We start from the raw sequence: 24,135 nt of genomic DNA, 5'->3' as shown, positions 1-24,135 counted from the left end.
ATATTAAAAATGAAATTTGATTAATGTAAGACTTTATGCTGCAGATATCTGATGCTGAAGCCTTTAAAAAATAATTGAATAGGTTGCTGAGAGTGATTTCATTGAGGTCTTACTCCTGAAGAAAATATTAATCAGCTTTCTAAGGCTGCAGGCACAGCCAGCTACAGTCTGATTGCCTCCTTCCCAGATTTAGAGCAATCCTCAGAATGCCACGGGAGGAGAATGCTCCCTGAGGAGCTCAGTTTGGCTGCCTTGCAGCATGCTGAAGCACACACTGTACCCAGAGCCTGTCACCTGCCCACTGGCTGCCAGAGACCCCCACTGCCATCTGCCTCCAGCCAGGCAAGTGCCAAGGGGGAACCGAGCCCATAGGATAAGGGAGCCCCAAAACACTGTGCTGTGCAGCCCTGAAAAGCATTTCCTCTTAAAATCGGTTGGTGGAAGCCTTTATGGGAAAGACAGCACATGAATTACAAGCACAAACACTTACCAGAGGTGGTTCATGCATAAGAACTACTTGGAAGGAAAGCAGTCATGAGTAATGTCTTGATTTGAAAGGATGCAGAACCTGCCTACACACAAGACATAAATGAACTTCCACGGTGACACAAGGAACTCTGTTCCTGTTATGCATTATAGATTTTGTTTTGGTCTATGAATTTGGCATAATGGCACTCTCTGTTGATAACCAAAGGCTGAATTGATTGCCCTCTAATCCTAATGGCACTGGTATCCTAATATACAGTTAATGGCATTTTAGGAATAGCTCAGCAGGTCAGATTGGCTAGTGGCTGTTGTCCAACTGAAGCTTGGAATTTTAGATACTGCTGCTCACATGTGTATCTGTCTGTCTCTCTGATTTAACTTCACCAGCATTAACACAAGCTCCTTTCCATTTGGGGCTGAATTTTCTGTTTAGCAAGGCTGTGTAGATACTGTTAATTTGAATGTCGCAGGGGTTTATCAGTACTCCCTCACTCACCCTTACACTGAAACAGTTTTTTTCTGATAGAATGTCCCTCTAAATTGTCAGGTACGGCCCAAACACTTCTAACTTTATTGTTTAAGTCTGCTGCTCTAGTTATAGCTGAACAATATATTTTGCTATTTTTGGCAGTTCTCTTATAAATTGCTAGAAGAGCTTGTGTCATTCAGAAGCTTGCCATTCAAAGTTTAGTCTAAAAGCAGTTTATTTGGAAACAAGGTTTCCAGATGCCTTCCTGAAATGCAGCACCACATTGTATTAAAAAAAAAAAAAAAAAAAAAAACGCTGAAAAAACAATGAATTCTGGCTTGTGGCTAATTCATGTCATGGTCTTTCATTCCTCTTTGAAACACCAGCAGAAGCAAGTCAAATGCTCATCTTGTTTAGATTGGCACTTCAGCCTTGGAAAGGCCTGTGAGCAGGGTAGCTAGAGGTGGGTGGGGTGGGCTGGCAGAGCAGGGCTTGTCAAACTGTGCCCATCATCAGCTAGGCAAATCCTGAAGGGATGCCCCACTTCAGCCCCTGCTGACTGAGGAAAGCTACCAGGCTGTTAAGCATCCTTTAACACCTTTAGGCTGTGCTGATGACTGGAAGATAGTCACCAATTTTGCTGAAAATGAAAAAAAATTATTGTTTTTCAATGCTCATTCTGAACATATCTTGTTTCCAGTGGACTAACTATACCAGATAACAAGGGTCATCAGCCTATGACCAAGAAAATGCCTCCTTCCAAAAATGTGTATTATTCCTTGTAGTGGCTACCTCAGCTTCCCTGAAAGGAAGAGGCCTGAGACTTTGTAGACATATTTCTTGTGAAGATTAGGTAAAGAAAGACCTAATAGCAGTTTTAAGAGTACTTTCTGTAGAGGGTCTTGCTTTATGTATCAGTTAAATTGGACACAAAATTTGCAATAATAGAATAAAATTAATTAACACTCTCTCCTAATTTTTCTCTTGGCTGGATACTTCCTAACATCAGGCAGATACCTCAGCATGAGAGAAGAATGGTAAAGCCTTTCCTCTTTCCTCCTCTCTCTCCTCTTCTCCCATTCTACTCAGTTGCTGAGTACTCATATCTATTTCCCTCTTTGTGGATGAAAAGGGCAAGGTTTAACCTATGAATTTGCTGAATGTAAAATGAAAGTCATTCATGTGTGAAGAGCAGCCATATGATATGTAAATCACAAAATCACAGACCATGTAGGGCAGCCTGAATTTGTCATGGTTTTGGAACCAGAAGGAGATTTTAGTAGCTGGGAGGAGAAGAACAGATGACCATCACTCCCAAAAGGAATATGTGTTACTGGTTTGGTCCAGGGGACAGAGATGCCAGCCAAACTGCAGCAGAGGAGGGGGGGCAGGCAGGAGTGGATCTGGGTCATAGACACAGCTTGGCAAAGTGAAAGCCCTATTAATCTGTTTTACAGGGGTTCAGAGAAATGGAGATTCAAGAGCAAATGTGCCAATATTGCAACTAAAGCAAGTTCCTGTTCTTCTTACATAGGCTGCTGCTTGGTTGTGGCATTTTAAGATGTTTGTGTGCTTATGTGGGTAAGGGCTCAAGAAATATCTCATGCAGGGATTGCACGCCACAGTAGGGGAAAGTGTGGCAATCCAAAGGAGACACATTTCCATATCTAGGGACAAATCTCTTGAGTAGAAACAATCTCTCTTTATCCATCACAGAATTTGCCTAAGTTAGTGTCCATTTCAGAATGGCACAGCTTACCAAATATTCACAAACTGCAGAATATACATTTATAGCAGCTTTAATAAGAGTCTTAGCCAAACACCTGCCAATTTTAGGGTAGGTCCTGACAAATTTTATGAGTTGACAATATCTCTAGTCTCACTTGTTGAGATAATGAGGAATTTTACTGAAATTAGTTCAGTTAGTAAGCTGAAAACAAGCACCAACAAGTATTCATGCTCTCCACTCTTCCTCCTCTCTTTCTCCTTCTTTCTGAAAACAAACCAAGCAAAAAGCCCTCCTAGATATTTTTTAGCACTGTTAATGTTTACAGGAAGATGAACAAGCCTAAACATTGCCCATACTAAGTGTTAGAATCTTGGCTGCTATTTGCAAATATTTTTTACTGCTCTCTGAGTCACCATAAATACCCTAATTTTCTGAGGTCCCTGTGTGTCAAGGCTCCAGCTGGTGCTCAAAGCAGGGGTGCACTGCTTTGTACATGTGAGAAGTAGGTTATTTATCCAGACAACAATTTCTCCACTGACAGATATCAGACAAGCTAATTTGTTTAACATGTTCTAGACATCCAAGATAACTGATGAGCTCGCTCTCTGGCCACCACCAACTTTGTCCTTGGAAAGGCTGTAAAGGCTCCTACAGAAGTATGTAGAAAATTGATACAACTCTGTGCACAGTCAGGCTTCACATTTTGATACCCATCTTGGAGAAGAAGATGAGAATGGAGGCACTGTGCCTCAGGCTGCTCAAGTGCTCATAGCCAGGCACTGCCCATATTCCTCCTACAGGGCTTGCAGAAGAGAGAAGGAGAGGCCCCACAACCAAAATCTACTTCCAAAGCTCTGGTTATACAGATTGACCTGTCAATGGCTTCCTCCAAATATATGTATTAATCTTTGTAGTGATCACCTCAGCTTGCCTGACAAGAGGAGATCTGAGGCTTAATAGCCAGATGTGTAGATGTGTTTCTGAAGAAGATGCCAGAGCTAATGGCAGTTTTAAGAGTACTTTCAGAATGGGCCCTGCTTGCTACATTGAGTTGCATACACAGTTGCAACAGTGGAATAAAATTCATGACTAGTCTTTTTTCATCTTACCACCACCATAGCTCCTAGAGACAGAGCCAGCTGTGTCTAGATATGTTGGTTGGACATGCAGAAACATCCACATATTAAGTAGTGTGGGATCAAATGGAAGGCAGATAGTAAAATCCCTCTGAAAAGAAACAGCCTGTCAGTGACTGAACAGTTTTAAAGCTCCCTATAACTGTACTGAACAAAGAAAATGCCTCCAAGATATTTTCATCCAGCTTCTGATAAGATAGCATGCTGTGTGCTATGTTGAAAAGGATAATGTTTTCTCCCAAGTCAGTCTTTGCTGAGGAAAATAGTTACTTCCATTTTTTTCTTGGAGCAGCTCAGATGGAAGGAATGAGATTTTAGCAAGTCTGCAGAAAAGGGTGGGGTGTCCTAAAGAGAACGCTAAAATGGAAAAATTTACTCCCTTGAATTGAAATGATTCCATTATCATTTGGATATGATATAACTCTGCAAATTCCTTCTGTTTTCATAATCCTGGGAATTGTTAAATTTCCCACTGTAAAGGAGAGAATTGTAAGACAGAGTTCCTTGAAAATCCCAGCAAGGTCTTCACAGTATAAGTAAGCAAATCATGGCTTTAGGTTTTAAATTCTGACTTTTATTTGAGGGGGGGGAAAAAAGGGTCACCCAAGAGATTTCTCAGCTTCCCACTCTGGAGTAAGTAATTCTTTGGTGGGACAAATTTTCCTGAAGCATCAGTTAGAGTAGGAGCAATTAGCTCTGTCTGTTCTCATACTGAGCATTAATGATAGCCTCCCTCTTCTTGCTTTTCTAACCAGAATTGTGTACATGTGTAGGAAAGAAACTGTAATTCCCATTTTCATGTTACCTACTTGGGAGGTGTGTCTTTCTTTGTGGTTACGGCAGATGGGAGCCACATCTGGTGACAATGGCTCTGAGGGATGCCCTTAGCAGGAACTGAGAAGAGGTCCAGGCTATAGAGAAGGCTCCCCACTCCTGCACACATTTTTATCTCCTATGGGTTTGGGGGTCAGAGAGACCAAGCTGGTAGTGTACAGTTTTGCTCTTCATCTTTACAAATGCCTCTGATAATGCTGATTTCATCAAGAACATCTCATGCTGACTTCCCACCTTATTATTTCTTCCCACTAGGATTTCTAAAAGCTGCTTACACCCAACTAAAACAATATAAAATACTTTCGTCTCAATGACAGAATGAATACCATGTACTTCTTCAGGACCCAAGAGTCTAAGGACCAATCCTCCATTACTTGGTATATAATTATTTTTCATTCTTTTCAAATGTAGCAAAATTCAAGTCTTCAGAGAAAAGAATTTTGTAATTAAGATGCTTTGAAGTGGGGTATAATCAAGAAGCCTGAAATCACAAGTATTTCAGTGCCAGCCCCCTAATAAAGAGCCATGTGGGAAAATTATAAGCTGGTGTAAGGCTCCATGTAGCACTTGAATGAGGCCAAGATCTAAGCATTCTCAAGAAACTGAGAGAGATATAGGGAGTGAAAAGCTTTAGTTTTGTCCAGAGCTCCTCATCAGTCCAGAAGGAAATCCAGTCTCTCCTTGTTCTTTGATTAGTGTGTCAGATTTACCTATGTGAATTTTCTTCTGCACAGCAGAAAAAACAGCAGTGGTTCTCACTCTTGTTATGTCTAAGTAGTGTCAACAGTAATTGCTGCCACTTCTGGCTTCTTTTGCAATGCTACCTGTCTTCTTAAATGTTAAGAATCCCAAGCAGTAGCTGCTAACACAGCCTGTTACACAGAAACAGCTGTAAACAAAACGATGGAAGGAATTACCACAAGCAGACTCCAGTGAGCACAGTGCAGCCAAACGTGCATGTGAGTTAAACATCACTCTGGGCTTCAGGCAGCCCTCCCAGTGCAGTGCTTATCTTTCCATCACATGGATACAACAACCAAGAAATTACAAGAGAAGTAGAAGCTAACTTTCGTTTGTGTGTTGGTCTCATGGAGGGTACAGCTGGTGCAGCAGAGAAGAATAACAGACTCTGAAAACTGGCAAAGCAGATGTGATTTCCTGCTAATAAAGTGAGGCCTCTGGAGTGGTAGGAGCCAAGGAGGAGCTGGCAGAGACAGTATCTCCCCTGAGGGCTCAAGGAGTACAGCTGCCATTGCAACTCAATCTTGCCACCTCAGAGATTTGCTCCTTAGCAGCCAACTTTATTAGCAGTGAGAGATATCCCATGGTGTTTCACTGCCTTCTGAAAAACACTGTTCAGCACACCTCTCACCTTTAGGGTGGTGGAAAAGTTAAATGTTTCAGGATCGATTCTCTGAAAACCCGTAGATAACAAAACTGTAGCACACCCCTAGCATACTGAAGCCCACGACTGCCCTTTCTCTGCAGCCTGCATTAGCCTGTGACAACTTTCTGTCTGCATTGACTGGATGGCTTGTACCCATTGTATTAGTCAAAAGAGAGCTGTGCTTATAAAGAAGCACAGTTTAGATATGATAAGCAAAGATGTGGCTGGGCCATGTTTCTGGGCCAGACAGGAGAGCTCTGCTGCCTCACCTGGCCACATAAGAATATGGAACCCTGGGTGCCTGTGCAGGAGCTCCAGGATGCCTCCTCTCAAAGGTGGCAGCAAGTGACAGCCCTCAGCAAACTTCCTGCCATGGGAAAATGGTCCCAGCCAAATGAGTTTATCTGCCTAAGACACTACTATGGTTAAAAGCTGAATTGCTTTACCTTTTTCTCTCTCCATCCCTTACCCTTTGGCATTAAATGGAGATTATTGTTGTACTTTGAAGTACTCCGTGTGTGTCAATCGTAACTAACCAGCCAAGAGGAATCACAGTCCTGGGCTGTATCCCAAAGTCATTTTATTCCAGAGTTACAGAAACCAAAAACAAGAGAGACGTCTGTCTTTCCCCCTCAGCTATCATTTCCACTTTCCTATCCCTTAACACAGTTTATTCATCTGAACTATCCACAACTGAATTGCTGCTGATGTCTTGGTGTCTTCTACTGCAAATCCAAGTGATGATACATCTCCTTTTTGGGTAAATCAAATTGAGCAGTTTTCCAGGCCCTGGGCATTTGGTTCCTGCTGTGCTCTGACCTACTGAGCCATGGTTCTCATCCATCCAGGGGCCTCAGTCGCCTCATTACTCAGGATGTGAATATCCAAGAAATACCTTAATGTTCATAATGTGCACTGCTTACTTGATCATCTCACCCATGCAGTGCTTCTCTTCTCTTGTCTGCTCTCCCAAATCCTTTTATGATCCCCAGGTACATAGTTCTCCTGTCCCTTCCAGCAAACATCCATATAACCTACTTTTTTTTTAACAATAAAGGAAAGTTGAGGTTGAGGTTGAGATTGAGATTGGTTGAGGTTGAGGAACTTTCTGCCTTTTCATCAACCTTATGCCATATTTTTCCAAATAAAATCAGAGATAGAAGTACTGTGCTTTTTTAATTTGTTTGTTCTGCTTTCTGCCAAGAGTGAGATCTGGAGTGACACAGATTAGGCTTAGATTGGGTTCAAGAGCATCTGTGTGTCCCATTCAGGATGGAGCAAAACTGGCAGGATAAATGTTAGCAGTGCAGTTTGTGTGCATGTCAGGTAATCCATAATTCTTGTGAGCAAGGAGAAGATGCATGTTTAGGTACCTATGCTCTGGATTCTTTGCTCTAAGCACATCAATCAACTCTCCTTCACCAAAAGCGGAGCATGTGACAAGCTTGGGAAGAGGTGTCAAGCCATTAGGACTGTTTAAACAAGTTCAGAGCTGAAATTTGATTTCAGAAAGTTCTGTTCACACCTAACCTTAAAGAAAGCTCTTCTTTAGTTTGGGTATAGGGAAGCTATATGTACATGTGGCTCAAAGACCACAAAAACAAATCACCCAGCATGCATGTCTCATCCCTATCTTCTAACCCTAGAAGATTTTAGAACAGTCTGGGCAACTGTAGTTTTCAGAGCTTTTAGGGAAGGACCCCTGAATAACACAAAAATTGCAGAAAAATGCATCATATAAGCAAAAAAGTCTCTATTATTTTCCAATAAGTCTGAGTAAAACCCTTATATTCCTTACCCCTGCTCCATTGAATGTTAAATAATAGGCTGCATACTGGTCTGAGCAGAAGGATAGAAACTGAAAGGATAGCACTGGAAAGATTATTAACTGAACACTTGTTCTGAAAACTGACTCATTATTTTAAAGAAGTGCAGGGAGATACTAGTTTTAAAGTGCCAAGAGTTATGAGTGGGCAGCAGAAAAGCATGAAGATAAACTAAGCCAACAGTACAGCATTTGATAAATAACAGATATAACACATTGAAGAATAACTTGCAAAATATGTTTACTTTAAGCTTAGATCTTGTTAAGAAAGAGATTATTTTGGTGATTTGGAATCTGATGAATTAGGAGAGCTTACTTGACTAGCACTTCAAGCCAAGTGGCTGGCAGGTGAGAGATGAGAAAGGCTCCCTTCAACAACTGACTGACTCTATATAGAAACAGTATTTTAAGTGTATGAACTTTCCTTTGGCTGCTGTGCACAGCCGTGCTGTGTCAATTGTACAAACTGGGTCAGGATGGGTGTTTACACATGGGCAGGATTTCAGAGGTCATGCTTCCCATTAGAACAAAGCCATTATCTCAGTTTCTGGTACAAGGCTAAAAATGGTCTAGCAGGTGTCAAATGTTAGGTCCCTGAGGTCAGGAAATGAGGCTCAGCAACAGCTGGAATCAGTTGCTTATAAATGAGAGACCTCCAGGTTTTCTCTCCATCATATATGTCAAAATGCCCTTATACAAAGCCCAAAAAATGCGTCCTCCAAGGTATTGCCTATTTTAAAACAGTATTTTTTAATCTGATAAAGCTGCTGTCTGTCCTACCTGCTGAGTCTGCTGCTGAGAAGAGCACTTTGTTTCTACTGTCAGCAGCTCTTTTGCAAACCACTGAATCCCAAACTGTAGCCAGCTCCATGTGGCAAATCTGCACAACCAGTGATGGTGAACAAGTTCTTCTGAGGCCTCCCCTCAGTCTGCAGCACCTCGTGACAGGTGGCCAGACAGAAGGACCTGGCCCTTGGTCGTCAATTCAGAGACCTGGAAGCAAGAAGGGGAACGATCTCAAACTTTGCTGCCTCAAAATTACAGTATCCCAGAACATCAATTTAATAGTCACTTGTCAAAACTGTGGCTTTCCTGCTTTTGGCCTCCCAAGCCTGGTGTTTTTGTTTTGGTTCTTTTTAAGGAATAGAGAGAAATTGCACCTGCACTGCCAAGCACTAGGAAGGTTCAAAATGGTTGTGGAGAGCCCGGCTCCTGTGCATCCATGCATAACCCCCAAATGTAAAAATTATGTACTGGACAGTGTGTGTGAAATACCAGACCTCCCTCTAGGGCTGTCAGTGTGGTTCCAAGACTGTCAATGTCTTCAGAAACCACAGCCATCACAAATGCCCCATTAGTCAAGGGTTAGCTGGTCCCACAGCTGTCACTGTGAGTGCTTCTCCTGGCTTCCATCTACAAAGGATTCACTTGCCAACACCAGTCTTTCATGGAGAAGGGGACACTGGGGTGGCAGGACCATCTGTTTAGATTCAAAGGACCAAATCAGGGCCAGAAAGTAATTACAAGTGCATTACAGGGAGGATAGGCCCATTTTGCAACCCCCAGAAGAGAGAGTGGACCAAGCTATGCTTGTAGCTACCCTGAAATTCACTGTGAAGAACTTTATCATCACTGAAGATCACTGTCTGAAAAAGGTAAATATAACTGCAAATCTACAATATTCTGTGTGACATTGAAGATATCATTTTATATATGTGCATGTAAAGCAATACAAAACCTTCACAATGAAAATGAAATGTACAGATTATTACGGCAACAGAAATTAATGCCTGGATATTTAAAACTCTGTGTCAAAATTCAGGATCACAAAAGAGAAGCCAGACTTAAAAATGTTAAGCCATTCACACAAGTCAGCAGGCGAGCTCAGTACACTTACTTCCTCACACAGCTTTGATTTATATACTGAAAGGCATTTTCCTGAATTTCAACTTAAATCTCAATGGTTTCAGGGGGAATGTGCTTGCTTGGTAACATAATTTTAATCCTGTATTTTATACCCTCTTGAAGCTATAGGAAACATGATATAATAACACAAATCACCATGTACTGAAGTTTGACTTTTCTCATTTTTTCTCACAAAATAAGTGAAGAAATAAAAAAGAAATTAAAGTAAAATTTCAGTAATAGTTTTGCTAAAGATTTCTGTCATATTTCTTTGGGAAGGATCTAAACATTTCAAAAGCATAACAATTAAATTTTTGCCAAAATCCTCCATATATATGAGTTTTAAAGACACTTTAGTTTAAAACGTCTAAAAGAGAATTATTTCAGCCTTTCAGAATTTTCCATAGAAAGTAAACTTTTTGCTTTCATCCATTTGTCTATTTGCCCATTTGTCTGATCTCTGTAAAGAACAAGAGAAGCATATTTTTAGGCTCTATGGTAGCACTCTGGTGCCAAAGTATTTCTGCTATTTCATATAAAATACACAATTACAAGTTATTTTACATAAACTGCTTGGAGTTTATTGCTTGTAAGCCTGAACTGAAGACAGTAGGCACTATTTTGTTTTGAGCTGCTACATATTCTGACATTTGTCTAAGGGGATAATTCATGTAGCGCTGTACGACTGTTGTTTAAATTCCAGCAGGAAATATGTCTTGTTTTGAAAGAAAGGCTTGTTTAAAATCACAAATCTAGAATAAGAAGCCAAATAATAAGGCCAAAAAAGGGAACAAAAACAATTCTTACCAGACGGACCTCTAGGCTTAGAATTGCCTGATGTATGAGCTGTCAGAAATCCAGGCTTTACCATGTGCAGATGAATGTTTTGCAAAATCCCTAAGTTAGGACTTTCTTGGCAGTATGTATTTCCTGAGCAGCCTTTTGAAAAATTTATTCACTTACAATTACAAAAAGCTTTCAAAATGGTGCCTTCCTGCAGCAGAAGTAGAAATGCCATGATAGGGCCTATTTTCAACATTTTGTTTGTGCTGGTATGATCACTTATTTCCTTGCCATTTTTAGAGCTGACAAAGGTGTGGATCCCTTTGGTTCAGCTGTGATACATGACATTTGTAAACATTTTTGTGTGTCAAACTTACTGAGTATTTATGAGGTATAATACAGCATCTGAAAACTTTGGTGGATCAATTGCTAGGGAGGTGAATCCCAGATGCTGGATATTTTGTGTAGGAGGATAAAGTGAGTGATGAATAACCTACAGTAATGTGAGAAACAGTTATGTGTTTTAAGAGTGTGTGTCCAAGTGCACTCAAGACACCTTTAGGTTTTGCTAATATCATTCTGCTTTGCTAATATCTGTCTATAAGGCTCACACCAAGCCAGGAAGGCAAGTATCAAACATTTGGAATACTTTGGAACCAGTCTCTTAAATCAACTTCTGATTAGGGGATTTCTTTCACAGGATCTAGGACAGTAATGCAGAACACCTTTGGTCCCATTGTACTTTTTCTTCCTTACGGAAGTTTCCCAAGTAGGAAATAGGAAAGGGTTATGGAAAAGAGGGACTGGGCTTACCCAGGTGACCCCAGACCTGAATTTAGATGGAGTACAGCAAGGCCTGGTCTCTGAAGATGATTAGCACACACTGCCCTTCACCTGCCATAAGTTTCACAGATCATAACCAGCTGTATGCAAATTAGAGGTGTGGGTGGACAGAGAAGAGAGAAGGCTCAGCTGATGTCTTTTTAACAGAAAGGGAAGAAGAGGGTGTCCTGCAGCTTCAAGATAGCTTAGCTAATACAAAGAAGGTTTGCAGCAGAAGTTATAGTTAGTTATATAGAAGTTATGTCTCTGGCAAACAGAAGACAGTCTTGCCAGCATATCTTGTGGAATTCTGTAGTCTCTGAGATGCACATTTTCCACTGGATTAAGAAGCTCTGTAAATTCCAGCTCCCTGGTGTGTGCAAAGCTAGTTGTTAGGAGCTGGAGATGCAGCTTCAGTGAGGACTACTTAGCTCAGAGGCTTACTAGCTTCATGCAAATTCTTTGGGACACTGTGGGCCTAGAAGGGATGCCATGAGCAGTAACCTCATTGTTGTGAGGAGAACTATTCACTCTAATGCTAGGGAATGCTAGATCAAGTTCTGTATTAAAAAAAACCAAACCTTTTGCATTCACTCCTCCAATGACATGACAGTTTCAGATCCTCTCTGCTCTGCCGTTAGAAGCCTTATTTCCCATCTGAGATGTAGGTACAGCTCACTTATGCTCAATCTGAATGAACACCTAGAGAAAATCAGGATATGTGGTATTTGCTGTGCTGGAGATGGACTGTAATTGTACTGAGGGGGCTGTCAAAGAGGTCTGCTCAATGGACAAAGGTGTTTGGAGAAGGGTGGTGCCCTTGTAGTTGTGGGAGAATATTTTTCCATATTATCAAAACATAAGCCTGTAGCTCAGCTAGTCCCAGTGGATAGTGATGGTAGGAAAGACTCTTGTCTTCTAAGCCAAATTTATGAAACTTCCAAACATCTTTTGCCTCTTAAGCTCAAGTAACAATAGGCTTCGTTTTCTCAGCTTCAGCTCTGTTCACTGAAATGAGAAGTACTGGTTCCCCAGGGGAGAGCTGAAGCAAAGTAAAGCAAGCTGTGTGCAATCACTGCTTTCTGAAAAGCAGGAGGAGCTGGACCAATGCAAATGGTAAGGGTCAGTTCTTGGTAAGAATTTTTCAGAGCAACACTGAAGGGCAAATCCCACAGCCCTAATTCAGCTAAACCACTCCTTGTCACATTCTCACAAAAAAAAAAAAAAAAAAAAAAAAAAAAAAAAAAAAAAAAAAAAAAATTAAAAAAAAAAATAAATAAAAGACTGAGCAATTTGTCTGCGAACTACAATTTCTTTCTCAATCACTTTTCAAAACCATTCTCTAAAAGACAGCATTTTCTTCTGCATCTCATCTTGCTGCAGCATTGCTGATAGCCAGAGAAGGCTTCACTGGGGATAAATTGCAGATAGTATGTCAGTGGTGTTTAAGGATCAAGCAATACCCTCCACACCCCCCAGTTTCTCCCTGTACTTGCACCATCTGAAAATGCTTCCAGGTTTGTGAATTTTATGTCTCTTCTACCATTTGTGCCCCAGAGCCCTGCCCTACATGTGAATATCCACAAAAGTCTGTGAGGAGAGGGGAGTGCAGCAGAGAGGTTGTCACCCAACTCCATTTGTTCTTCTGCACAATGGGTTCATACTCTGGAGATTTAGAACACAGTCTTTACAGTTGGCCAGGATGGCTCTAATTTCCATGCTCTGCTATTTCTCTCTCTTTCATCTGGGCAGCCAAGGAACCCTGCATCTCTTTCTATGGGGCATCTGGGCCGGGAAACATTCTGTATTTTTCACAGAGGCAAATATATTTGTCCTTCTCACACTGCACATCTCTGCAGGCATTGCTTCAGGACTTCCAGGCTGTCTGTGAGCTGTGATCCATCTAAGAAACTGTCTGAACTCAGCCTTCCACTATAGTGGAGCTGCCTATTCTGGGCATTTGCAAAGTGTCCTCTGCTCCACTGCCTGTCTTGCTTTGCTCTCAGAGGAGCTTTTAGCACTGGTGGAGCTTTCAGGTGTTTAGTGTGAGGTTTAAATTCTGCTGAAAGGTATTCTTCCTCTCCCTTCTTCACCTATCCATACTCTTGATGAGGATGGGGTTCTAGCACAGATTTTAAGAAGAACAGAGGTGTTTTACTGTGCCTTGAGGAGCTATGATTTTAATAATTGCTGCTCAACATCCTTGTACTTTTGAGGGGGAAAAAAACCAGGCTCCTTCAAGTTCTTGAAGGATGTCTAGTTTTGAAGTTAAATCATACAGCTCTACAATTGTCAAAACACATATGTGTTTATTTAGTATCTTAATGTGTTAGTGAAGCTTTAAAAGGCCTCTTCTTCCAGTCAAGCTGCCAGGGATAATTTCAACATACATTCAGAGTCCTAAATGAAAATACTGCTGATGAATAGTGCCCCTCACAGAGCCTATGATGGAGACCAAGTTAAACTGTGTAGCTAGACTAAACTTTGTATAGTTAAGAGGTTCCTATTTAGGACTCTGCATACTGTTTTCTTGCCTAATGGTCCATCTTTTTTTATATAGAAACAAAACAAACAACACTTGTTACCATAGTTATTAAGCTTTTGAAAACAGAAGAAGCAAACTCTGAAAATGCTGTAAGAGCTGCTTCATGCAAGGCAAACACTGACACAGCAACCTCACTGCTTACTCTGTGTGCACAGCACAGCACACATCCACAAAAACCTTGCTGCAGCTTACTAGAGCAACAGCTTACAAGAGGATAAAATATTTTATAAAAGGGATTTAAAGAAAATGAGAAAAGATACATGACCCTGCAGCAGTTAGTGATAACTGCTCCCCTTAGCTCCATGCTGAGCTTCAAAGCAAATATCCAAGCCCTTCCAGGAAAAAGAGCTGTGACTGCTGAACAAGTACATGTGCAGGAGGCCACTCCTCCAGTTACAGCAGGTATCCTTATGTTGTATCATTTCATTGTGAGGCCAAGAGTTATGTATTTGTTTTTAAGAACTGCAGCAATTAAGGATTTAGAGGTGTTTGGTAATTTTTGTTAATAGTTGCAATAATTACTTCATCTGTCTGATTCATCTCTAACTCTCTTCACCAAAGGGGAGTGAAGGACATGCCCACACTTTCTGGTCTGGGCTAAACATTTCCTTGTATAAGGAGAGGTGCTGTCTCACTCTTCTGATGGAGAAGGATCTGAACCTGTTCTCTCACAAGACAGATTATCAGACTGTTGAATTACTGCTTTACAAGGGACTGGGAACATAACCCCCACAACCACCCTGTACTCCTTCCCCTCTAGCTGTGCCTAGCTGGAGTGAACCATAAGGGACAGGAATGTCAGGGTAATAGGTACAAGGTCTTGGTGGGACTTGAGCATGAGCAAGGTGTGAGCTGGATGACATCAGGCACTGCAGTGTGTCAGCTGAGGTGTATTTCATGGGCAAATGATTTACCTCCTGTCAGCTGGGCTGGTAACTGATTACCTGCAAAATATTGGGTAAAATCCACGACCTTCTATCTCCTTGCTTTGCCAAGGAGGACTTGCCCACTGCCAACACAGAAAAGCTGAGAAGAAATGCCAGCAAGCATCTTTTCCCTCACATTTTCAATGGGTTATCCTGAACTTTCTCACAGACTGATACTGACATAAGATACTGAAATAAGAGTTGCATGTAGCCTCATAAAAACTGACCTTTTGTACAGAGAAATTGCTCTTCTCTCATAGAGAGAAATTCCTTTTTTGGATGGGAGACTTTTTTCAGATCTTGTCAATAAAATATATACCATCAATGAAACTGAACCTAGAGAATACATTCATGCTAAAGTCAGGATAGTTATCTTTTTATTCTTCATAGTTTAAAAAGAAATTTTGTGTAACTCAGCAGATTCCTTTAACTGCTAAGGCCATAGTTTTCCCATGCTGCTGCCTGAGTTCCAGCAATAAAGCTATTTGTGAGGTTGAGCCATGAACCATATTACAAATTGATTTTTAAAAAGGGCAGGGGAGGGGTAGAGTAGAAAACCACCCAGCAAGACCTGCTTTTTTTTGCCTCCTAGAACTACAGAGAGAGTTTTGCACTCCTATACAAAGTGAATGCTCCATGGGCAGTAGAGCTGTTTCAATTCAGTGACTTTTTTTACAACCACTCCAGACTCACTTTGCATAGGGCACAAGAAGAAACCAGGCATTCAAGGAGTGAGGCAACAAAGAATTAAGGCAGAGGTCACAAAATCTGAAATAAATGTCATTGTGGGAAAATGATCAAAGCATGCACCCAGGGAAAATAGATGTAAACTGCCTAAAACAGCTGTGCAATTCTTTAGGGGCTGAAGTTTTCACTGGATCTATGTTGCAATTGTTCTCATGGTCCATAGCTTGCTCTGACTTGTAGTGGTGTGAACTTGATGAACTGCTTCTTGGGTCATTTGCTATTTATTTCAGTAATTTAAACTTGGGGGTTCCCCCCCATCAATAAAATAAAGCTGAAAAGAAACACTCCAGGCTCTTCTGCAATAGAAAAAATTAATCCCATAGATCTAAAGATCAGAACTGAATAACAAACACGGGAAAATATACTTGAAGAGATTAAAAGGATTAAATAAATAGCTTTCTATAGAAATAATTTTTTTAAACCTTGTGGAATGTGATAGAAAACTGAGGTGCAATCTGTTTGTGACCATCAACAGAATGTAGTTGAAAGGGCTTAAGTGCATTCTGGAGGATTTTTCGAATAGGAAATTTGCAGGTCATCTTCCTCTCAGTGCTGCAGTCCCCTCTGCTTTCTCCTTGCTAGCTGTTGAAGGAGTGACTCTCTTCCCCAAATCTCTGAGTGTGTTTAATCTTGGTCCCTGCTCCAATTTCCCAGCTGCTACTTGGAAGGCCATTTTGAGTTTGGATTACCTTCTCTGCCTCCCTTGTTGAGCCCACAAAAGTCTCTGAGAAAACTGGGGGATTTGCCAAAACATACAGGTTCTGAGGGAGTCCCCAAAACCATGGCTGTTGTGCAGAAAGAGCAAGCTTGGCATCTCTGACCTGGCAGTCCTGGGAAGCAGAGTCATTTGGTTGGGTGGGGAATCAAGAGCACACCATGAATCTTTTCTTGCATGCGTAGGATTTGCAGCTTGTCTTACTCCGGTCAGTGGCTCCATCTCTACAGTTCAGCTTCAACAATCCCAGGCACTGCAGCCTCGTCCTATTGCACTCTGCCCTCATTTCTCTCAGCCCCTTCCATTGGGTCTTCCCTTCCCTTCCCTTCCCTTCCCTTCCCTTCCCTTCCCTTCCCTTCCCTTCCCTTCCCTTCCCTTCCCTTCCCTTCCCTTCCCTTCCCTTCCCTTCCCTTCCCTTCCCTTCCCTTCCCTTCCCTTCCCTTCCCTTCCCTTCCCTTCCCTTCCCTTCCCTTCCCTTCCCTTCCCTTCCCTTCCCTTCCCTTCCCTTCCCTTCCCTTCCCTTCCCTTGTTACCTGTGGAATTTTTCCCATTGAGTTGCTCAGAAGCACTGATAGGTGCTTGAGACAGGGGGAGGGGGAACCCCTCTGGTTTCTGTGAGTTTCTCTCGGAGGGAGTGGGACATGGTGAGATTAGAAGAAGGAAAAAAGGAGAGTGGGGGCAGTTGCCCATTACTGCGTGCTCTTCCAGCCGGCACCACAGCGCCCCCTGCAGGCGTGGGGGAATCATTGCACCTGCCCTGCCCGGCCGGGAGCCATCAGCGCCCCTGGCGGCTGTGACCGGAACTGCACCAAGGGGAAAATGCCTGCAGCCAAAAGAGCTGTTATTGGGTTCCTGTTCTGTTTGTTGTTAATTCCATAGCTGTTTTTGTGGTTTTGTTTGCCTTGTTGTACATACTAGCAAAGAACTGTTACTCGTATCCCCATAGCTTTGCCTGAGAGCCCCTTAATTTCAAAATAACAATAATTCGGAGGGAGAGGGTTTTACATTCCTCAATCCAAGGGAGGCTTCTACCTTCCCTAGCAGACACCTGTCTTTCAAACCAAGACACCTGCATTTGCTCATATTCCTGCAAGAGTGTTGGACATCTATTGGACCACATTAAATTGAGAAAAACTGAAAGAACGGTGGAGTGATGTTGCAGAGTGATGTTGCTCTGCACAAGGACTTCTAATTTGTTAGACATCCAAAGTCAGATGACTGCCTAACAGTGCATTAGGGTTTAGTAGCTTTTTAAGATAGAGGGTGAAAACAGATGGATCCAATACAATATAGAAATATTGTCACCATTCTCTTTGCATTCAGTCATGGGATGAACACCCTGAGTGAAGTTCAGCAGATGAAGATTGTCCATCTGAGGATCATAATTCTTAATTGATTATCAGTAGTTAGTCTGTGTGAAGTTGTGGTTATAAGAGACGTGTCCCATGCAACGATAGCTCTGCTATGTCCCCCCTTGGAATGCGTTTAAAGTTTCTGCCTTTGAAACTTGCAGAAAAGTGAAAATTGTATGTCTCTGCTTGCCATATCATCTATCCATGTCCTTGCCCACTCTAAAATGTTCAGTCTGTGCATGGGGCTTTGGTAAGTGCATCTCATATGTCGCCTTCTCACATTTACTCGGCTACAAAAAACTCATGGTAACCCTTATAGCTATTAGTAAACAAGGACCTTTTAGTGATTGTCACAGCATTAGTGTGGAAGACTATTCTATGCACTATTTGTTGCACAGCCACCCAGATATGATAGTAGTAAGTGTTGTACCGTTTCTTGCATAAAACCCGAGTTTGAGGCTTGAGGGCTGGTATTCACTTTGGACCATTTGTAACTTAAGTTGTCTTGGGTTGCAATACAGGATGTGACCAGAAACGTGTATTCTATCACCATCTGTTGAAGTCAGGTGGGGCAGTGATCCTTATCTCCGTGGCACATATTAGCTGCTAATGGGCCATCTTTAAAACCAGGTGGGGCAATCATCTTTATCTTTTCCACAACCCATCCTCCCTCCAGGAAGATACCATCTGCTGCTGGGCCTTTGAGTCCCACTGTATGACTGACAAAATTACATCATCCCATTGGGAGATGCTCCAGCCAGGGGGAGGAGCCAAGCCTTTCCTTCTTAGATAAAACTGAGATTTTGGACACCAAGATACTGTATTTCCACTGCATTCCAGAGGAAAACTGGACCTTTCCACATCATCCCTGGACCTTCAGAGGAAAACTGCACCTTCTACAGGATCAACTGAACCACATCTGTCACTGCAGGAAGATTGTACCCACCATTTAATTGGACTGCTACCAACACCCTGACAGGGTGACAGATTGTATTCTGATTGTCAGTTGTGGGATTGTTCTTTGTAATACTGTATTTCTATTTTAATTTTCCTAGTAAAGAACTGTTATTCCTAATTCTCATATCTTTGCCTGAGAGCACCTTAATTTCAAAATTATAATAATTTGGAGGGTAAGGGTTTACATTGTCCATTTCAAAGAGAAGCTTCTGCCTTTATCTGCAGACACCTGTCCTTCAAACCAGGACATAAATGCATTTAGATATTTTCTAACTTAAAAGCAAAATAAAATCCATCTGCTCATATCTTCATGGTATCTATCCAAACCGTACTGAAATAATGTGTGAACTTTGCATGAAGCCCATGGAAAGGGAGTGACGTCACATGAAATTCAGCCCAGATTTGGTCAGGACCTGGCCGCAATTCACTAGGTTGGTTCAAAAACTCCAGAGACCTGGTTCAAGTTGCAGCTGATGAGCACTCCTACTATTTTTCAATTGCAAATTGTCACACAAAGGGGCATTTTCTCTCTTCCCACCTTTCCTGAGCTCTGTGTCACCTTTTTTAGACCTCCTTTGGATGCTGTTGGTGAAAATGAGGAAAATATTGTGCAGAAACTTAGAAGAGAAAATTCAATATTTGAAGGTTATCTTAAGAACTGAGTAGAAAACTCAGGTGGTAAACTGGGAGAAACAAGATATGACGTATCACCCAAGCCTCTGGAAATAAATGTCAGGAAGATAAGTGTTATTCACCTGCCTCTGCCAGCTCAGACCTTTTGTTTAGAAGTTATGTTGGTCTAAACTGCTCCCTTCTGTCATAGCTGATCCCAGCTGGTTCTTCCCACATTATCCTTCCTCTACCTTATATGCACACATTTGTTTTTTAACACCGGTTGCAGCTCAGAGGGGGACTGGAATGAACTCCTTTAAATCTTTTGCAGTACAGTTCATTGATGTAGTTCCTGCATGCTTTAATTTAGAAGTGTGATGTTATGGAGCAAGATCAGGAACTCCTTTAGCTGGCACCAAATCCACGAGACAAGGATTATGGGCTGCTCTGAATTGCCACCTGCCCATGAGCAGATTGTTTTATGTTCTTTCCCTACTCTGCTTCCCCCTAAAGCCAGAAGACCTTGCACATGACCATCCATCTCTCAGAGATGTCTGGAGGATTAAAAAGCTAATACTGCTACAGGCCAAGTCTTCTCAAACTGATACTAGGCTGATAAAATTGAACTGAGAACCTAAAGAGTTCAAATAATGCTCTGAATATTAGAAATGTGTCATGTTTAACAGTAATTGTGTTGAAATATATAGATTTATGCTCACTTCCAGAAGCCTCAGCATGATTGAAAAAAACTGCATTTCCTGGTACTTTCAGCTTTCAGAGATGGCCTTTACTGTCATTATTTTCCCCCTGTTTCATAATTTGTTAAGGGAATGAAAGAAAAGCAAGAAAAGTATCCCACAAGACTTTTTAAACAGAGAGATATAAGGCTCCTTAAAATGGGCTACATAACCCAAAATCATAGTGTTTTTAAAATTTCAGAGAAATATAAAGATTTTGGCTTGTCATGCTAAAGAGTGGATTTCCTGTTAACATTTTTCATCCAACTCTGAAAAGTAGGCTTTGTTATCTGCTGTCTACTGATGCTCAAAATATCCACCTTCAAAAGTGAATTTTCCCATCTCTAACGAGAAGAGTGACCAGAATCTCCCCAGCACTCTCCTCGTCCCCATGCTCCTGCCTCTTACTGCATCCAAAGCAAATAAGACATTAATGAGGATTAAATTCAAGTCAAGTTAAAACCTCAGCTGTTTCTTCTTCCAGCATGGTTGGATTAATTTACAAGGCCATTGTCTCTTGTTCATCTTTATTTACACTGTTTATGAGCTGACAGAGCTGTGCTTGTACTTCTGAACAAAGACCAAGAATGGAAAACATAATCTTCAAGGTGCCTTAGAAATTTTAGGTAGAAAACCATTCCTGTTTTCCATACAGACCTTGCTATATGAGTCAGGATCTAGTATCTGGAAGTATTTGCTTTTGACAATGAGATAAAGGTATTTTTCTTTCCTAGAATGGAAAAGTTAATTAATTTTTTACTTAGGGAAAAAAGAAAAATCTATTTGATTTACCAGTCGGCAGAACAAGACTTTTACAGCTGAAAATGAAGGGGCATGTGTTGCTCACATATTGCACTTCTGCCTGCTGTATTTATCTTGGTGAAAGATGTGTTTTAGATAAAAAGCATAGCCCAAAGTTTGGTCTTCTGATGTGTAGAGTGGGGAATGAGTCCAGTGATGTCTTGTTGAGAGATGTGGGCATGAATATATATAGTGGATTAGCCTTAAGTGTCTAATTTGTGCTTGTTTGTGTTATCATGTTTGCAGCATTTCTGTAATAAATATATGACTATTCTAAAGTAGAACAATTTTTTGAAGTGTAAAAATGACAGTGAAGTGAAGCAGTTCTGGGGTCATCTTAATGCAGGGAAATAATTTGCACCTTCAGAATACAAAAATTGGAGCCTGAGAGAAAAGGAAGTCTTTGTAAAATGTCACATCTTTGAAATGAGAAAGTATTTGCAAAGTGTTGCCTCTTTGAAATGCCTCTCCTTAGTCTTTACTCCACAATTCTTGGAAAACAGGCAGAGCAGAGGAGCAGATTAGCTACTGTGAGCAGCAAAGGAAGAGCAGCTAGGTAGGGTGGGCTGGGGGTCCCATGATGTGACATGACAGTACCCTGGAGCCCGCTCCCTTACTGGGAATTTTACTCATAAAAAAAAACAAACAAAAACAAAACCAAACAAACAAACAAACAAACAAAACAAAACAAAACACAACAACAACAAAAACAACAACCAAAAGCAACAACAAAAAACCAGAGAGAGAAAAAGATAAAATACCATGCATAGACAGTTCATTATACCAATAAAGTTACTATAAAGTAATCTTTGTGCTTCTAACAGTAATTTGGCGGTTTAACTCCTTAGAAAGATGTTTCTTTTTCATCTGCTTGTTTTCCCAGACTTCGTGAGGGAGACTTGTCAAAATTATTCCAAGAAGTGAAGCAATACAGGACAAAGGACTGAGTTTTTGGAATGTGGTGATATATCTCTGACAATCCTTGAAGCAGATGAAATGATAGACAGAGATGTTTCACTGTAGCTTTAGCGAGAACTTTCAGAACTTGTCACTTCAGAGCAGCTGGAGCCTTGGCACAAGCTCCCACGTTATGTTTTTTCCCTTAATTCTTCCATGGTTCTCCCCCAGAGTATTTCACTATTACCATTAAAATGAAAATCAACAAATTTACTACATACTGAGAAAAATGTAAAGCCTTATCCTTGCCTTATGCAAACCTCTATTCATGTTCATAAAACTAAAGTAATTTGTTCAACTAGGGAAGTAGCCTTCCATCCATTCTTCAACTACTAAATGTTATAATCAAGAGTTATTGCCTATGTTTCAGATGGACTTAAGTGTGAGTGTACCATAAATCTTTCCTCTCTTTTTTTTTCCCCTAACCAAACCAGCATTCTCTATTCTCCAAGCTCTAAATTCACCTTGTCTTCAGGGTAGTTAATTTTCCATCTGAGAGGCACGGTCCATATTCTGTTCCTAAAAATTTTCCATGTCTTTTGGTCATCTTGTCTAAGTAAAAATAGCACGAAATGGTGTAGTCATGCAACCTGCTTGAGGATAGATTACTTTCAGGGATTTCTTGCACAGACTGTGTACTACACTTGAGAGTCTTTTATGCCAAAGGAAGGTCTGATCTTTTTTTTTCAGTATTTCACTTTTCATACCTGCGTGTTCCCCACTGCTGGCTGAAGATTCAGTAGAAAATTACAATTTGAAGGCGACAAGAAGCCTGTCTGAAACAATCAGGACTGGGCTGTTGTTCCCCTAAGTCTGCATTATTTTGTGGGATAGAGTTTAGGCAACATACATTAATACAGCTGATGCACTGCAATTAAAGAGAAAAAGCATAAGACCATGCTCACCATTGCTCATTATTAATGATCATGTCTGTGTCAGTGGTTTTCTGCACCTCTGCCTATTAGCTTTTGAAGTTGAACATGCTTAATGGGCTTATTTGAGGGAGTAAAGATGACAAAAATATATTGGAGAAAGCAGATCCATGAAAAAATAATGATGATGGAAAACACAGTGAGTAAAATGAAAGTAATTCATAAGAGAAAGGGATTAGAGACCCTTCCTTGCCTTTCTCATTTTCCCTCCCAAGAGTGAGGGAGTACATCCTTCAAAACTTTTGTGAACATTTTTTTTTGCTTCTCAAGGACAAAATGGACCATTGCAATAAATCAGTCTGGTTTTCTTTGTAACATTAGCCACAAAACTTTCCCAAATTAAGCTTTGATCAAAACCATGTGTGGAGGAGAGGACAAAAAGGAGCCATGCCATGAAAAATCAGCTGCTCTTTCTAGGTGAGATGTGCATGTGGCCCATCCTATTGCTTGAAATTGATGCAATTCAGAGCCCTGGCAAGGTGGCCAGGATCAATCAGGATGGTGGCCACATGCTGAGGCAGTGAGGCAGGAGGTGGTAAGGTAAGGGAGAGTTTTGTTTTTTATAAATATCTGTTGGGTTTCATGTGTCTTTTAGTTTGAGCTTCCACTGTCTGTGTTTTTAAATCAGGACACTGGACTAGACTGATCTTTCAACAGAGGTAGTCTGAGAGATCTTATGTTCCAGGATCTAGAGGAATTCTTCCACATAAATTTCAGAACTTTTTCACTGCTTTTCCCCCAAGAAAGAGGTGAATTTTGCAAGTTTTGTAAAAATAAGTTGATAATTTTCTTATTTTTCATCCATGCTTTAATTTTCTTTCAGTGAATTAATCTGTACAATATCCTCTACTAAAAAAAATGGTATTGTGACTCAGAGACTTTATTCTAAGTAACTGAGACCTGATAGTTCCAAAAGCTTGTTAAATACTCATTCAAAGTAAACTTTACAAAGTTAGGAGCATACTGGTGTCTTGCTTTCAAAGATGAGACTTTTCGGCAGTCATAGAAAATCTTCCTGAATCTTTCTTTGTACTTCCTTTGGTGTCCTGAAGGAGTAAAGTTGAGAAGACAGATTTCATTCCTAGGAAAACACTGTTGAATTTACAGGGTATTTTAAGATAGAAAATAAATTTTAAGTGAGAAGAAAAATACAAGCTATCAGTGTAAATGAAGTATACATTTGTTGGAGAAATAAACTGTATCTTTGCTTAGACCCTAGAACTCTGTTGAGCCCTCTTATTTTATCTATCTGAAAAAATCCAAAGCAAAGCCATAAAAATTTAGCAGTGAGTCATTCCGATATGAAACTTGTGAATTTAAGGAGAATTTGGCCAACCAGGTGAAGATCTCCTGCCAGCACTCAGCAGCCTGTCCAGTTTTTTGTCTCCCATTTGAGTTTGAACAGTATTTCCCCTGCATTAGTTCAGCTCTCTAAAAGTAGAAGTGCTTGCCTGGGAGGTACACAAAAACTGCAGTCC

This window comes from Oenanthe melanoleuca, chromosome 2 (assembly GCF_029582105.1).
Source record: "Oenanthe melanoleuca isolate GR-GAL-2019-014 chromosome 2, OMel1.0, whole genome shotgun sequence".
In the NCBI taxonomy this organism is placed as follows: domain Eukaryota; kingdom Metazoa; phylum Chordata; class Aves; order Passeriformes; family Muscicapidae; genus Oenanthe; species Oenanthe melanoleuca.
The sequence above is the reverse complement of the archived record's forward strand: the minus strand, read 5'-3'. Positions refer to the sequence as shown.